This window comes from Elephas maximus, chromosome 6, assembly GCF_024166365.1.
Source record: "Elephas maximus indicus isolate mEleMax1 chromosome 6, mEleMax1 primary haplotype, whole genome shotgun sequence".
Classification (NCBI taxonomy): Eukaryota; Metazoa; Chordata; class Mammalia; order Proboscidea; family Elephantidae; genus Elephas; species Elephas maximus.
The window spans coordinates 45,109,166-45,127,454 of record NC_064824.1 but is presented as its reverse complement, the minus strand read 5'-3'; the positions used below and the strand labels follow the sequence as shown (position 1 = coordinate 45,127,454).

The 18,289-nt window shown below is 35.7% G+C and overlaps 1 long non-coding RNA gene across 2 annotated transcripts in view; it reads right to left on the bottom strand.

The window, feature by feature from the left end:
• Positions 1-247: 247 nt before the first annotated feature.
• The window catches only part of LOC126077681 (uncharacterized), a 210,025-nt gene continuing 191,983 nt past the window's right edge, over positions 248-18,289 (bottom strand). Inside the window, exon 3 of one of the 2 annotated variants that reach the window (XR_007517828.1) lies at positions 248-3,574. This is a non-coding gene — a long non-coding RNA (uncharacterized LOC126077681). The remainder of the gene's footprint in view (positions 3,575-18,289) is intronic. The other variant, XR_007517829.1, reaches the window with a different exon arrangement.

Here is an 18,289-nt window from a genome sequence, read left to right as displayed (position 1 = left end):
AATCATAGTTACTGCTTTATAATTAAAAAGAGCTATAGAATAAATAAAATGAATTATCAAGAAACTATGTGAAAGAAATGATGCTGTCAGATACTCGTAAGTAAAACGTGCACCTCTGCGCATAGACCATGCCTTGCCACAAATGAAACAACCTCTTACCTAGAAGAAATTTCTTTGTTTTTAAAATTCATTTTTCATTCTAAAGTCTGCTCTTAGTTTAAAAAAGATAGCAGAATTGCCTGTTCACTTTCATTTTTCTAGTAACTCAAATCAATTTCTCAGACTAAATAAACATCTGATGACCGTATACACCAAAGGTATTTAATCCCAAGAAGAAAATTCTTCAAATCACTCTGCCCTGTAAATGGAATATTTCTCCAAATATTAGTGGTTGACATGATGATAAAATTTTAGAGCAGGTAGTGAATCCATTAATGCCCTAATTTTTTTTTTGCAAAATTTTAGCTTACATGAGAATCAAAGGTTAACAACCATTGGTATAATGGTTTTTTAACAGTGATTTCTGGATAAAACGCAATTTCACGCTTTAAAACCTAAACTTTAAACTGTGTCAGGAAACTTCAACATGAACAAAATTTAGTAGCAATACAACAGACATGATGTTGTAAATGGAATTTGGTATAAGTATAATGGACAAGGCCCCTGAGTGGCAGAAACAGTTTGTGCTCAACTACTAAGCTAAAGGTTGGTGGTTGGAACCTAGCCAGTGGTGCCAGAGAAGGCCTGGCAATACGTTTCTGTAAAGATTACAGCCAAGAAAACCCTATGGAGCAGTTCTACTCTGTAATACGTGGGGTTGCCAAGAGTTGGAATCGATGGCAACATGTTCGGGTTTTGTGTTTAATAATAGATTCATTATCTGTTTTGTAAGAATTGAGCTTACTATGAGGAAACCTGCTTTCAATCATTCTGCAAAAAGTGGAATTATTTATTAAATGATGTGCTAGGCAATGCTCAGCTCTTATCTATTTCATTCAACCCACACAATTACATCATTATTAGTTTTCAAAATTCTAATGATGTACAAATTGAGGGTCAGAGAATAAATAATTTGTCCAAGGTCACATGGCCGATGGGTGGCACAATGTGGTTGATCAGTCAGTCTTGACTTGTTCTGTGAATCTGTGTTCTTGTACAGCACGCTGGGCACAGTGGTTAAAAGCTGGCTGCTAACCAAAAGGTTGGCAGTTTGAATCTAGCAGCTGCTCCTTGGAAGCCCTATCTGGCAATTCTATTTTGTCCTATAGGGTCGCTATTAGTCAGAATCAACTGGATGGCAACAACTTCTGTTTTGGTTTATGGCATGCTTGTAAGTCATAACTGCTATGTTCTAAATTGCCTTTCTAACCACTAGAAGTTTTTAATCACTCTCCTTAAAGCATAAAAAATAAATGAAATAGTACTTTTGGTTAGAATTGTAAATATCTGGACTTATTAAATGACATGGTCATAGAGAGAATGGAATTTAGAAAGAAGGGCTGGTTCTTAGTATAACGTGGAAAAAATATAAATTAAACCTGATACAAGACATATTGCTGTGGTTAAAGGATAACTGAAGATCAAAATAAGGTATGAAATATGAATGAGTTTAAAAAGAAAATGTTAAAGAAATTTGATAGGAGGTTGCTTATGGAGAAGTATGGTTTATGGGAACTACTGCCACTAATTTAGCCACGGTCAATTTTTAGTACATTTTAAAATACTTGCATGGATTGCATCAAACTAAGAAAAGATTTAGTTCAGGATTGACGTCTGATTCTGGGAATAGGAGTTTTAGAAACAGTCACTTAAAATATGTAAAGGGTTATAAGATAGACTTGCCTGCTCCTGAGAACTATTACACTAGATTGGTTTGCTGAAGGAAGCAATGGAATTTATCACTTTCAACTAACTCCCTTTCAAAGAGAAGTTATACATCAGTGGTTCCGAAAGGTTTAGGTGTGTCTCTGCCAAAAGGAAGCCAGTGGACAAACACTTCACTTGCCATTCCTGTAAAGCCCTGGGATGGCATAATAATGCTATTGTAATGCTGAGGCAAAGCAACACAGCTGCTTTTTCTTTGGTGGTGGGGATTTTGCTGTCCAAAGACTTGTAGAATAATTTGAGTGTAATTAGATGAATTTTCCGCAACAGAAAACCAAAAATTAATTCTGATGCTAGTTACTGAAAGAAAACTCAGAAGTCTACACTGAGCTTTTTAAACCTTTATTGGCTCCTTGACTTAGCAAGGAAACACTGGTGGTGTAGTGGTTAAGTGCTATGGCTGCTAACCAAGGGGTCTGCGGTTCAAATCCGCCAGGCACTCCTTAGAAACTCTGTGGGGTAGTTCTGCTCTGTCCTATAGGGTCACTATGAGTCGGAACTGACTCGACAGCAGTGGGTTTGACTTAGCAAACATTTCTGTATATACAACATAAAAAGCAGACATGTTTGCTAGACGACCTTAGGTCTGTGAGTTGAATGACCACTAAATAAAAAATTCTGAGAATATCTAAGTTTCTCTGTTGTATACAATCCTTTGAAAAAACAAAAATTTGGTGTATTCTACTTAAATTTCTAAGTATTTTTATTTTATTTTCATCTACTTAAGTCTTTATTTTTCATGAAAGCAGGGGAGAAGGCAAATCCCTAATATATAGATGGCAAATCCCTTCAAAATTGAAATTAACTGTCCATATTTTAAAAACACACACACACGTTTTTAAAATATGGACAATTATTTCCCTAGCAAAATTCCCCTTTAAAAGGTTTTGGAGGTGGCATTGTAGTCCATGATCCTTGCCTGACTGCTCTTCCAAGAGCAAAAGGAGCTGCCATAAAATTAAGTAAAGTTCAGTGAAATTTTATGATGCAGGATTCTAAGAAAATGTAAAGCTGTGAGGGATCTAAAGGGGTGGCTTCCCACGATTTTGGATTTTGTTAAAGATCAGTGAGAAAAAATGCTGGAATTAAACTAAAAAAAAAAAAATTCACAGATGATATGGATTTTTTTTTTTTATGGATAATTCTAAAATAAATAGAAAATAATTTTAACTCCCTAATCTATTTAGTATTTGCAGTTATATGATCTATGTGTCCAAGATAGATACAAAGAGTCATGTTTTCAAATATGGGTACTTAATTCTGTTATTTAAACCCTCATTTTGTATTTAGGGATTTAATGTAGCCCTATATTATGTAAGACTCCAAGTAATGACAAAAGCAGCTTAATGTATTTTCTGATATCCTACCCAGACCCACAGTACTGGAAAAAAAAAGGGGGGGCAGAGGGGTAATAGTGAGAGATAGCCATGCTTATATTAATTTTTTATATTAAAAATATATTTTTCATTCAATCCAAGGTAATTCTACTTTTTCCACATATTTAATAATAGAAAATTCATAGCACAAATAAACATTACTTGCCTCAAAAGAGTTGTTGACATCCTCTGTGGCCATTCACCAAGGTGGTCATTCTTCTGTGTTTGATGGAATTAGAGAAACATCAGTGTTCTACGGACTGATGAAGGAAAATATCCTGTGCTCTTGGTTTCTGCTATTTATTTCCTTGGTCCTGTTAAAAAGGTAACAAGGATGATTTACCAATTTTAAACAGATAATCAGTTCTTCTGTATTTCTTTAGATTCACATTTAAGAAAATTTGAGTTTTTTAATGAGGTCCCACTTAGAAGCACAGAATTTTGAATTTTAACACTTAAGACTTGCTAAATTTATGACTACAGGCAAGAAAGAGCCATATTGATCACGTAATTCAATCACCATATTTTACACTATAAACTAACTGCCACAGAGTTGATTCCAACTCATAGCAACTTCATGTGTGTCGAAACAGAAGTGTTCAATAGGGTTTCCAGTGGCTGATTTTTTGGGGAGTATTTTGTCTGGCCTTTCTTCCAAGGTGCCTGTGGGTGGACTGGAACCTCAAACCCTTCAGTTTGCAGCTGAGTGCTTCAACTGTTTGCTATACAAGGACTCCACCATTTTACACTATAAACCAAAAACCCAAACTCACTGCCATTGATTCTGACTCATGGTGACTCCATGAGCTATAGGACACAACTGAGCTCCGTAAGGTTTTCTTGACTATAACCCTTATAGTTGCCAGGCCTTTCTTTTCACAGCGTAGGCTTCAAACCGCCCATCTTTAGGTTAGTAGTGAAGTGCAAATCTTTTGCACCACCCAGGAGCCATTTTACATTATAAAATCCCATTGCCATTGAGTTGATCCCAACTAAAAAAAAAAAAAAACAAAAAACCCAGTGCCCTAGAATCTAGGAAGCTGAAATTTAGAGATGTTAAACAACTCAACCAGTTACAGCCAGTAACGGGCAGAGCAAACAAGAGAAACCAATTCTTCTTATCATCTCCAAGTTCAGGGCTCTTTCCTCTAGTTGTCTCTCAGCAGGTAGATGAGAAGAATCTTTGGAGAGGGAGGGAAATGGGAAAGGGCATTATCATGACTGAGCTGATTTTTCAGCCTTAATACTTAGAGAAAATCCTAGAACAAGAAACAACAGATATGATAGTTTAACAATATTTTGGTCATTTATTCATAGAATGGCACTTGCTCAATGGCTATCTAACACATGTTATTTTATTAAAATATAATTAAGGTATTACTTTATTAAAAAGTACCTAATAAACAGCCACTATTGAATTTCCAGCCCCTATTCTCTCTCCATATATCTGCTTCATTTCCATTCACAGTATTTATAATTTCTAGATATTACATATGCCCACAATCCCTTTGAGGGCAAGATGTGTTTCGGAATTAAGAATTGTTTAGAGTTTTGAAAGGTAATATGGCACAAGCCCATAATTATGTAAGGCCTCCTCCTCCCTCACCCAGGTCTGGAACAGCACTCTGAAATCAAATATGTTAACATTTCTGCAGCAAACTATACACATATTCATTCTAAATGGGATCTTAAAAATGACTATAAATAGTCTCCTATCAATTTGACTACCAAAAGAGTTAAGATTAGGTCTGGTGTTACAACTATATGAGTTACAAAAACTTCCAGTTTTCAGAACCTTTTGGCTTTGGAATTGCAGGTGAAGGAATATGGAACATTCTACCTATTAGTTTATTGCCTGTTGTCTGTCTCTGCCACATAACGTATGCTTGCAAGAGCAGAGACTTTTTTTTCCTGCTACTGCATGCCCAGTGCCTAACTAAATATTAGTTAAACAGATAAATGAAGGCTTCTGTATGGATTATTTTATTTTATATTGTAATATTATACCAAAACAAAAAAACAATAACAACAACAAAAAAAATCCTTTGCCGTTGAGTCGATTCTGACTTATAGCAACCCTATAGGTAGAGTAGAACTGCTCCATAGAGTTTCCAAGGAGCACCTGGCAGATTTGAACTGTTGATCTTTTGGTTAACAGCCATAGCACTTAACCATTACGCCACCACGGTTTCCTAAGTAATCTTAAAGTAACCCTTAATTTGTAATAATCCTTAAAACCCCCTGGTGGCACAGTGGTTAAGTGTTAGGCTGCTAACCAAAAGGCTGGCAGTTCAAATCCACCAGCTGTTCCTTGGAAACCCTATGGGGCAGCTCTACTCTGTCCCTCAGGGTCGCTATAAGTCGGAATTGACTCAACAACAGTGAATATAATGGGTAACCCTTAATTTAAGGAATAATGGGATAGTTCAGAACATTTTTTCTAAGAGATTCTTAAAATTATTTCTTCTTTCAGATTCACAGAAAGGTAAAAACGTAGGAAAAAATATGATAAACATCATTTAGATAAAACTGCAGGAAACGACACCTGGGCTGTGTGACACAGTGAGAAAGTTCTCACCCAGAATTCTAGAGATCTGGTTTGTTTCCGTGAACTCCGTTTTTCTATGTAACTACTTTTCTATTTGTCACTCATTCATGTATCTTCCACCCACCTATCTTTTTCTTTTTGGCTTAGACATCTTGCCATTCTTGGCCCAATTCATTAACTGTAAAATAAGAGGTTAGAACTCAATGATTCTACTAACATTTAAATATAATTGTGGCAATAACCAATCAGGCTTTCCCTGAAATTGGCTAATCAGTGTGAAATATACATAATCTTGTTCATCTAATCTACAATTAAAAAACCAGATATTAGCTTTTTAATTAAATTTAAGCATGTTTACTTGATTCCAGTGAAAGGACACATTTACCAAATATGTATACTGAATTTTTGTGTTTTGAATTTCTGCATAAGACGTCTAATAACAACAAATATTTATTGAGCATTTGTATGTCCCAGGCACTAGTCTAAGTTCTTTACATATATTAAATTCACAACAACTCTATTTAAAAGGTTTTAATATTGCTCCCTGTGGTAGATTCGGATTACTGTCCACAAATATTCACTACCCCCCAGCCCCAGTGACACCTCCATGGAAGGTATATACTTTCAAAGTCGAGCCCACTTTGACTTTTGGTCTGGCCATGTGACTTGCTTTGGACAATGGAATAACAGGAGGCATTACACAAACAAAGCCTCGAAATAGGTTTATGCAGCTGGGCTTGTCTCCTTGCTATTCCGCCTTACTCCGAGAAAACCACGTCTCAGGTAGCTGCTGGTCCAAGGAAGATAAGAAACATGTGGTACACACCTAGACCCATCCTATGCCTGGCCTCAAACCAAGCTCAGTTCAGCCAGCTTGGATCAGAACTGAGGAGCTCTGCTGGCGCAGTTGTTAAAGCATTGAAAAGTTGGCAGTTCAAACCCACCAGCCGTTTCTCAGGGGAAAGATGTGGCAGTCTGCTTCCGTAAGGATTTACAGCCCTGGAAACCCTATGGGGCAGTTCTACTCTGACCTATAGTGTTGCTATGAGTTGGAATCGGCAGTGGGTTTTAGGCTCATATCAGAAGCACTCCAGCTTACCTGCAAATGCCTGCACAAGAACTCAATATTTACTGTGGTATGTCTGTGAGATTTTGTGGCTATTTGTATTGTAGGAAAAGTACACTGATTAACCTTTTTTTTTAAACATATAATTACAATGAGGAGCAGAGATTGAATAACTTGTTCAGACTTTCACAGTTAAGTAGTAGAATTGGGATCTGAAAACATGCAAGTCTGGCTGAAGGCTCTACACTCGTAACTTGTAAGTTGTATTGTCACTACTCTATACTGACAACCATTCATATGATATTAAATCATGTATTAATATGGCAGTGGTTGGTCTGGATTGCATTAAGATATACAATTGTAAACATGGTCTATCTAATTATCAATAGTCTTGCAGTTTGGAATGAAATGTTTAATCTTGAGAAATCAATAATTGTAAAATAAAAGCACTGTTTTCTGGAGTCACGTTAATAAGAGCACATAATAGATACCTCTTGGGGTGGCTTCCTTCCCACCTCATCCTCATACAAGACAGTGGCCCTCAGTGCTCATGGCTCTACTACGTGATACTGTTTTGGACCTGGCTGATCAATTCAGGCATGTGTCCTTGATTCAGGCTGGACCAGCCAGGTTTTCCTTCTATTATTTTGAAATTTGGACCCGTGACTTTCTACTCTGAAGAAACCTGATATATTCAGAATTACCTTTGTTCCTTTCTTTTCAATCCCTCAATTACAGGAGATATTCCAGTATTTTCCCAGATAACTGCCCCTTTTTTGTCTCAGCTTGCCAACGTCTGTTTTTCTTGTGGAAACCAAAAGAATTTTAACCAAAATAGGCTAAAACAAAATCCATTGTTTTTTTATTGTAATTTAAAGGTGCCAAGGAAGGATATCTTAAATAAGAAAAGAAATGAAGCTTGCATTTCTCCTACAAACTATCAAAGTAATTGTATGGTTTATAGTTATGGATAGTATATCTCCAATACTAGTTAAAAATTCTTCAATATTTTTTTAAAACAGGGTCTGTGGACCCCCAAGGAGTCTGTGGATAGAAATATATTCAATAAGGTTGAATAAAGTAACTTTCTTTTGTAATCCTGTGTATTTTATTTTATGCATTTTGCTTATAATGAACTTTCTATACTCCTTTTGATAATGGACAGCAAGTGAATATATGAGATTATTTGTGCCATTGATTCACTCAGCAAATATCTGAGTCCCAAATATGCTGGGTGCTGGGGACAACAGGACAAAACAGACAAAGTCTCTGCCCTCATAAACCAATGATAAGAAAGATTATGTGGAATACAGTACCTTGAAAATTTCATAGTACTATTAGTAATTAACCTAGTACATCTACCACAGGGCAGCTTAAAAGTATGAGGGTATGGAGGTAAAATGCCTGGAATAAATTTATTTGCAGTCCTTAACCTATACGTAGTCTTTATGAGAGACATATCAGCCTATGCAGGGAACACCGCAAGAAATAATATGTAATAGTAAATAATACACCACTACAACCAAGGCAGTATTTGCTACACCTTTCACCTTAGCAGTGATTTCATATCTACTATTACAGTATAATCTCTTAATGCTCGTTCGGGATAAATGGGTGAGAAAACAGTCTCGGGGGGGTTGAGAAACTTGACCAGTTTGAAAAGCGGCAGCACCAGGGCTAAACCCTGGTTTCCATGTCTCCCGGTTTTATTTCCATTGCATGACACTACATCATTGCAACTGAAGACAAGTATTTTTGCAGCAGTCAATGTTGCAATTTTTTTCTTTTTAATTTAATTCTCTGAACTATTTGTGAAGTGGGATAAAGCAGCAACATTACTAGGGTCACACAGAAGCTGCTGGCAACAAATTGAACATCTTTTGTCATTAGGCATAAGCTCAGATCAGTAAGAAGTTCAGAATGATGTCGAAGAGCTTTTCCCGACCAGTGGATTTAGCCACCTGGAACAGGGACTGGCAAACTTCTGTCTGCAGACCAAATCCAGTCTGTCACCTGCTTTTGTATGGCCCCTTGGCCAAGAAAGATTTTTAACATTTTGAAATGGTTCAAAAAACATCAAAAGAAGAATAATATTTTATAACACCCAAAAATTATATGAAATTGAAATTTCAGTGTCTATAAATAAAGTTGGAACACAGGTACACTCATTTGTTTATACACTGCTGATGGCTGCTTTGCACTACAACAGCAGGGTTGGGGAGTTGCAAAGAGGCCTCCTGGCCCACAAAGCCTAAAATATTTACTATCTAGTATTTTATAGAAAATGTTTGCTGACTCCCGATCAAGAGGGTCACAAAGTTTTCTCAGGGATTCATATTAAGTCAGTAATGACACCTGTTTGACCATATAATTTAAAATATCAATAACTGTATAGTTACTTGAGTATTTTCCCCCCTTAAAATGGAATGATATGAGCACCCAAGGTTATCCCAGGGGCCTGTGGAGCACATTCATATCTCAGCCATTCAGTCAGCTGTCACTTGCATGACCTCCTAGATACCATGGTATTTTTTATCATTAGGTTTAATTTTAACTCTCAGTCTTATATTTTGAAATTTACTGCCACATGGATTGCTCATTAAGACAGCAAGCACAAATAAAATGTTGGTGACATATAATTAACAAGAAGCATAAAAATCCTATAATGTCTATAAATTTGTCTGAAGATGACCATCGACACATTTATTAGTTGGATTTTAATAATGAAAAGGAATCTCCGGAAGTCACAAATAGTTTAAAGTCAGTACACAAAGAATTTGCAAAATTTTCTCTTATTTAGAAATTAAAACCAGTTGACTTTTGAAAACATAAAACATAAAGGGGTCCAAAAGAGCACGCAATAAAAGCAGTTTCACATCTACTTTTGATGCTGTAACTTATAGTTACTTTCCAATATACATTTAAACAACCAGTTAGTCTTAATGTGAAATAGTGTATAAAATAGTCTCACTTTTTCATTATTGCTGTACAACCACTTTTCTTCCACATGATTTAAACAACAGGTCACTTATTAAAAGCATGTGAGGAGATGCTCCACATCATAAGTCATCAGGGAACTGCAACGTAAAACAGCACTGACATACCACTGCAAGATCAAACCCTGGCAGAATGTGGTGCAACAGGGACTCTCATTCATTGCTGGTAGGAAAGCAAAATGGTACAAACACTTTGGAAGGCAGTCTGGCAGTTTATTACAAAGCTAAATGTAGACTTACCACACGATCCAGCAACGGGACTCCTAGGTATTTACCAAAATGAGTTGAAAACTTATATCTACCAAAAAAAACCTACATATAAATGTTTAAAAAAACCCATTGTCACTGAGTTGATTCTGACTTATAGTGAATTTATATGACAGAGTATAACTGCCCCATAGGGCTTCAGCTTCATTCACAATTGACAAAAACTGGAAGCAACCACGATATCCTTCAATACGTGAATGGATAAACAAGCTGTGGTACATCCATCCAATACAATATTTATTATTCAGTGATAAAAAGAAATGGTTTCAAGCTATAAAAAGACATGGAAGAATTTTACATTCACATTGCTAACTGACAGAAGCCAGTCTGAAAAATCTAGACACTGTATTATTCCAACTACATGACAATCTGGAAAAGGTAAAACTACTGATATAATACCAATATTTCCTAGGGTTCAGGGAAAGGAGAAAGAAATGAGCAAGTGAAACACAGGACATTTTAGGGGTAGTAAAACTATTCTGTGTGATACTGTAACAGTAGATACATGACATTAAGCATTTGTCAAAACCCATAAGACTGTACAACACAAACAGTAAACCCTAATGTAAACTATGAATTTAGTTAATAATAACATATCAATATTGGTTTATCAATTCTAACAAACATACCAAACTAAAGCCAGATGTTAATACAGGAGAAAGAGTGTGCAGGAGGTAGAGGTGATATATGGGAACTCTCTGTACTTGCTGCACAATTTTCCTGTAAACCTAAAACTGCTCTAAAAAATAGAGTGTATTAAAACCAAACAAAGAAACAAGAAAAGAAAGGGAGAGCAAAGTCCACCAAAATCTATTTCATACATTTGATATTCTAGCAGGCTTGAATTGATGACATTCCTCATTAGAATTCAAAATTGCCTTGATGATTCAGGTATGAAGATCTGCTAATTGACCATTTCCACTAGCAGATCACAGCTGGCAATCACAGGTTAAGACAGAAATTTACTTCAGCAGATTGTGAAAGCTATGTTTAATTTAAAACTGCATAAACTTCATATATATGTACATATACAGAGAGAGCGAGACAGAGGACTATCTATAGAAAGAATATTTTAAAACATAAATAATAAAACAGATACAAGGAAAAGTTAAGAATCGAAAAGCAGTATATATGCAGCAAGAAATCAATAATATTCACAGAAAATAACTTATAACTGGATAAAGTTCTTACCACATTAAAAAAAAAACAAAAACCCAATGTTTATTTAGCCACCTAAAGTACTTATAATAATTTATGTTTTCTTCACACTGAACAATGTGAGTCAAAGGACCAGGTAAGCTTCAATTTATAAATATCATATAATAAATATGATTATTCGATTCTAGTATCTGAATCTCAAGAAGCCCTGGAGGCAAAGTGGTTAAGTGCTTGGCTGCTAACTGAAAGGTCTGCAGTTTGAACCCAACTGCTCCATGGGAGAAAGATCTGGAGATCTGCTCCTGTAAAGATTACAGCCTAGCAAACCCTACAGGGCAGTTCTACTTTGTTGCACGTAGTCTCTGTGAGTCAATTTCGGCTTGACGGCACACAACAACAAAAACAAGTATATGCAAATAAGCTAAAGGTAAACAAGTTATAATATTTTCCCCAATATGTGGTAAACCATGACACTAATTTTTTTTTAAATTCTTTTTTTGTCTTTTAAGATTGTAATATAACTTTAATATCATAAAGTTTAATAATATAAAAATAATTGGGTCTAAGTATTTTAGCAAAATGTGAGCTTAACAATCATTTTATAAAACCTACCATGCTCTTTAAAATCTTAAAAAGCAAAGACGTCACTTTGAGGACTAAGGTGTGCCTGATCCAAGCCATGGTATTTTTAATCGCCTCATATGCATGCAGAAGCTGGACAATGAAAAAGGAAGACTGAAGAAGAACTGATGCTTTTGAACTATGGTGTTGGTGAAGACTACTGAATACACCATGGATTGCCAGAAGAACAAATGAATCTGTCTTAGAGGAAGTACAGCCAGGATGCTCCTTAGAAGTAAGGAGCATTACTTTTGACGTGTTATCAGGAGGGACCAATCCCTGAAAAAGGATATCATGCTTGTTTAAGTAGAGAGTCAGTGGAAAAAGAGGAAGATCCTCAGCGAGATGGATCAACACAGTGGCTGCAGCAATAGGCTCAAACACAGCAATGATTATGAGGATGGCACAGGACCGGGCAACGTTTTGTTCTGTTATTCATGGGGTTGCTGTAAGTCGGAGATGACTTGATGGCACGATAACATTGCTTGGATGATCCGTGTAAAATAATGGGGTATGTTTGAAGTATTACAAAAAAAGAATTCAGCAAGTCATTCATAAATGACATACCCTTAACACTGGAGGTAGAAATGGACACAGGTGGAGCACACATTTGTGAAGATAATGTAACAGAGCAAGTGATCTATATGCAACTGTAGGCCTTATTTAGAATGTAGACATTGGGCTAACACTTGTAGCTGGAAAAGTAGTTTTATGAGTTTTCTAATCTTTTCACAATGAAAATCATATTTAGATCTATTAAACAAAATAAAATAAAATTTTGATAAAATACCGTTTGTTAAATAAAGTCTATGTTAGAATTTTAGTTGGAACTTAAAGGCAATGAAAAATGCCTTCCTTCAATGGGTAGTCATTTTTATTTTATATTACTAATTAGTATATCAAATTAAAAACCTCAAACCACATGAAAATACATATAATAAAATGGTCATGTAGCAAATTCAGCTATATGGGCTACTTCCATGATGACATAATCAGTTTAGAAGGTAAAAAAAAAAACAAAAAACTATGCTCTCATGGTAAAATCATATGAAGTTACAATATTTTATACCAATTTACTGAAAAGACTAGAAGTAATAAAAAGGGTTAAAAATCACATTTAGACTTGGAAAATTTTCATATTAAATATAAAGATGTTTAAAAAATCCCCTGCAGAAGCATAACCACTGACACTTAATTAAAATGTAATTTGCTTCAAATAAGTCCTTTTACTATAATTTATAGAATAGAGACACTTGGAACACTGTTTCTATTAACTTTAATTCTTGGAAACACGCTGTTATTAGTAAGTTTCTAAGAAAAAATAAGCAATTAAAAAGGAGAAATAAGTTTGGAAATGAAGTGCCCATATTGATAACTAATGAGTAAAAGAATTCTATAAAAATAATTGCAGTAGTCAAATGATGTTTATAGGCAACTCAAAAGAAAAAGATTACTGAATTTTTACATAAATAACTCCCACCTTTTACATTTGTTTGCCAATAGGTCCCACCCATAAGTATTTTCTTGTAACTGCACTATGCTAATTTTTTACAGCAAAAAATTTCCATAGTGCCCCTAAGAAAATACCTCACAGGGGGAGGGAAGGGAGCAGTTGGCAGAGACATAGGAAGTGTGCATTATTTATGTAAAAATACAGAAGTAGATAACCAAAAATTTAAAACAAGAATTAGGTATATAGCAAGACCACAAAATTGTTTTCAATCACACATTTCATCTAGAAGAAATAAACAATCCTATTTTTTTTTTTATAGCAACTTTAGGCAGCAATGTTGGATCAGTGGTAGAATTCTCACCTTCCACGTGGGAGAACTGGGCTTCAATCTTGGCCAGTGCACCCCCATGCGCAGTGACCACCCACTGTCAGCAGAAGCTGGCGTGTTGCTATGATGCTTAACAGCAGTGGACCTTCCACGCTAAGACAAACTAAGAAGAAAGGCCTGGCGATTTACTTCTGAAAATCATCCAATGAAAACCCTATGGATCTTAATGGTCTGCAAGTGATCACATAGATGGTGCAGGCCTGGACAGTGTTTTGTTCCACTGTATACGGGATTGCCATGAGTCAGGGACCAACCCGATGGCAGCTAACAACGGCAACATGATTTTAAGCATATTAGTTAGTTAATCTCAGCAAAGCAAAAACACAGTTGTTGCTGTTGCTGTTTTTGTTAGCTGCTATCAAATCGGTGTCTTCCAGATCTCATGACATGCAAACTACATAAAATCAATTATTACTGTGTCATAAGGGAAGAAAAGGTCTATAAAACTTAATTCTCAATTGCAAAATATTTTCCAGTACTAGATACAGGAACTAAAGTATAATGGGATAATAAAAAGTGAAAATAACAGATCTGCACTATCTGTAAAACTACAGACCAACAAAAGCATACACCGTATGAATTCTCACCTAACGTTCTTCCTTCGTGTATGCTCTTCCCTTGCTTGTTATCCAAGCTCTCTTCATAATTTAAAGACTTAGCCCAAGCCCCAAGTTTTCCATAAGGTGTATCCTAGGCACTTCAGTTCACAATAACCTCTTTTTCCTCTAGTCTCTTGGTTAAGAGTTGTTGTTGGGCACTGTCAAGTCAATTCTGACTCATAGAGACCCCACGTGACAGAGTAGAACTGTCCCATAGCGTTTTCTGGGCTGTATTCTTCACAGAAGCAGCTTGCTGCTAAGTCTTTTTCCCACACTGTTAGGTGGCTTTTCTATCAATCATTAAAACCATAAAATAGAACATGAGGCAAACTGATTTTTCTCGTTACAGAAATGCACCATGGTTTATTTTAAAGTTTTTTATATACATATATAAATTAACTCATGTTCATGGTAAAATTAAAAAAGGATAAAAGGGTATAAAGTGAAAAAAGCCCCTTCTCTTCCCTCCACAGATAATATCAATAATATCTGGCACACCTTATTCTAGAAATTTTGTATACCTATGTTAGAAACTCTTGTGAAAAAATGTACTTAGGAATTTGGAATTTTCCACATTTCAGAAATGTAATTTGATATACTTTCTGCATATTACCTTATACCAACCAGTGTGGTCTAGGCATCTCATGATCAAATAGATTAACATTTCTATACTGAATATTCACCTTTAGATATAAATTACAAAATACAGACAGTTCACAAATCTAGAAATAGTTTTTGAATTCATGATTAACTCAAGTGGGTCATTAATGCACCCAGGTAAATTAGGCTTTGCTGCCCAGTGAATTGGGTGGGGGTGGGGAGAATTTTTTTTTTATTTCAGAGCCTTTTGCCTTTCAGAACTGCAACTAGAAGCCTGTATGAACTCTACTGATGGCAACACAATATTGTATGAGATATTTATAATGATAAATAAATTGTAACTTTGTTTTATCATCCATATGTTTCACTGTGACTGAATGTTCTCAGTCACAGTTCTTAATGAGTTCAGTGATTGAAATCTGTAGAGAACACTACATATTTGTCCCTCACTACAAGTAGTAATTTAGCACCCACTAAATTACAATGACATTGTAATTTTTTTTTTTTAAATTACAATGTCAGAATCGACTTGATGGCACTGGGGTTTTGGGTAAATTACAATGGGAAACCCTGGTGGCGTAGTGGTTAAGAGCTATGACGTCTAACCAAAAGGTCGGCAGTTCGAATCCACCGGGTGCTACTTGGAAACCCTATGAAGCAGTTCTATTCTGTCCTGTACGGTCCCTATGAGTCAGAATCGACTCGACGGCAACAGGTTAATGGGAAATTACAATGAGTAAGAAATCTCATTGCTGAGTTGTTTCTGGCTTTGAGTATATTTCCCACAGGCAGCCTTTACAGAGAATTCAGATAGTGGGTCAAGTGAAGGTGCTCCCTCACATGGCAAGTGGTGTATTCATGCAATGTCTTTGACTATTGTCTACAATATCACGCCTTGGGTTGATTTCAGATGTATCCGACATTCTCTCTTTGCTATTAATTATAGCTCATTGGTTACCCACATTCTCTGCATATGTTTGATTTGTCCTATGACATTTCTATCTTTCCGCTTTGATTTTTTCTTTTTTTATGTTGTTTTCCCAGCTTTGTTCACTAGAGGTTCAATGTGGCTGACAGTCCATCTGGCTCTTCTGATATTTTGTAAGCATGTTTCATGATTTCATAAAGTTCTTACACGCTAAAACTTTTAAGCATTTTAAGTAAACAAATGCTCAGAAACACACTTCATATAAAAAATTTCATATACTGTATTAAGTACAAAATAAGTAACACATGATTAACATTAAAGTCTATAAAATCTGAGTTTAATTTTTTTAGAAGACTAACCACTCAGAAATGAATTTATGTCTTAAAAATGGTCATGATCTACCTGTCACCTCTGTATTATAATTGACACCTACCTTCTATTTGCCACCTGTTAATACAGTAAAAATAACAGCCCTGATCTATTCAGGATTGTTGGATGCTTATACATTTATTGTCTAGAATGATTACATGACAACCATGCTCAGCTAAACCTTGGGAAAACATACTTAAGTTTTATATGGATAAGAAATAATAATACATGTACTTCTTTTAACAAATTTTTTTCAAATGTGAACATACTCTCTATGGTGTCCAGCAACTCGCCTTTTTACTTAACAAGCACATTTTCCCGTAACACCATATAGATTTATCTCTTTAGGCCTGATGAGGCCTATACCATGCAGCTTCATGTAGCTGGAGAAAAACCCATAACCATGCTGACTGGTCTCATTTTTAAATTAATGAAGAACTCAAGTGGGCCCTTATGTTCCGAGGAAATCATATTACATTTCTGTTCCATTTATCTCCCATTTTCCTAGATGAGGATTTCACACCTTCTCCTCTCTGAGTCTCCCCTCTCTCACACTGCACATCTAGTGTGTCAGGAATCTAGTTGGCTTAATTTTAAAATATATCTAAAGTTTAAGAACTTCTCACCTCTCTCCCTGAGTGTCTAGCTTTGCTCCCCATCAGCCTGCCTGTAATACGGCAGCCAGAGTAACCCTTTTAAAACTTAAGTCAGATCATGCCACTCTTCTGCTAAAACAAATACACAAACTCCAATGGGCACATTTGACAAATGTAGATGGTAAAGGGTAAATGTAAATGTATAAGATAATTGCCGAATTACTCCCTTAGGGTTTGTGACAATTCACACACCCACCATCAACATAAAAGAATGCCCATACCCCCTCGGTCTCACCAAAAGCATTATATCAAACTCTGGGATATTTGGCAATTCTCACAGGTGAAAAATAGTATTTCACTGAGGCAGAAATCTGCTTTACTTTTATTAGGAGTGAGGTTAAGATTTTTTTTCTTTAAGAGCCATTTGTATTTGGTTTTCTGTAAACAGTCTGTTTATATTCTTCGCCAATTTTCCAGTAGTGTTTTTGACCTTTTATTCTGTATTTTCATCCAGTTATATTTTAGGAAATTTAGCGTCTTCTCTTCAGTATGAACTGCTAATATTTCTTTTCAATGTAGTTAGCCTTTGATTCTGCTTATAATGTTTTGTTTTTTCCTTCTTTTTTTTAATGTGGTCAAGTTAATTATTTTCTTTTGTGACTTCTGGATTTTGTCTGGAAGCTTTGTCCCCTCTGAAGTTACAAAAGAAAAGAAAAGAAAAAAACTCCTGTTTTCTGAGAACCTTTATGGCTTCATTTTTTACATGTAAATATTTGACCTATTTAGAATATATTTTGGTGTATGGTGGGAGGTATGGATCAAACTTTTCTTTCCAGATGACTGACCAGCTGCCCCAATACCATGTACTGAAGAGTCCATTTTTTTCCCCACTGATATGAGATGCCACCTTTGCTCTTTACTATGTTCCTGCATTTATTAGGCTCCATTTCTGGAGTTTATAATCTTATTTATTCTGTAAATTCGTGCTTTTTTCAACCAGCATTCTGTAAGAAAATTAAATCCTACAGAAAATGATGCGTGACTGTCTTCTCAGTTATTGCAAGTGTAGTACTTTCCTAATTCTCCCAAGGATGGTACATAGCTAGTACCACTCTACATGTAGAAGAAGGAACTTAACTGATTACATACAAGCAGGTTAAACAACAGCCACTCAAAGATAGCAAGTCCTAATCCTTGGAACCTGTAAATATTACCTTATAAGGAAAAAGTTTTTCTACTTGTGATCAAATAAAGGATTTTGAAATGGGGAGACTACCCTGAATTATACAGGGCGGTCCTAAATACAATCGCGTGTCCTTATAACAGAGAAGCAGAAGAGTATACACAAACAGAAGAGGAGAAAACAGAGAGGAGAGGAGGACACAATGTGACCAAAGAAGCAGAAACTGGAGTGATGTGGACATAAGCAAGGTGTGCTGG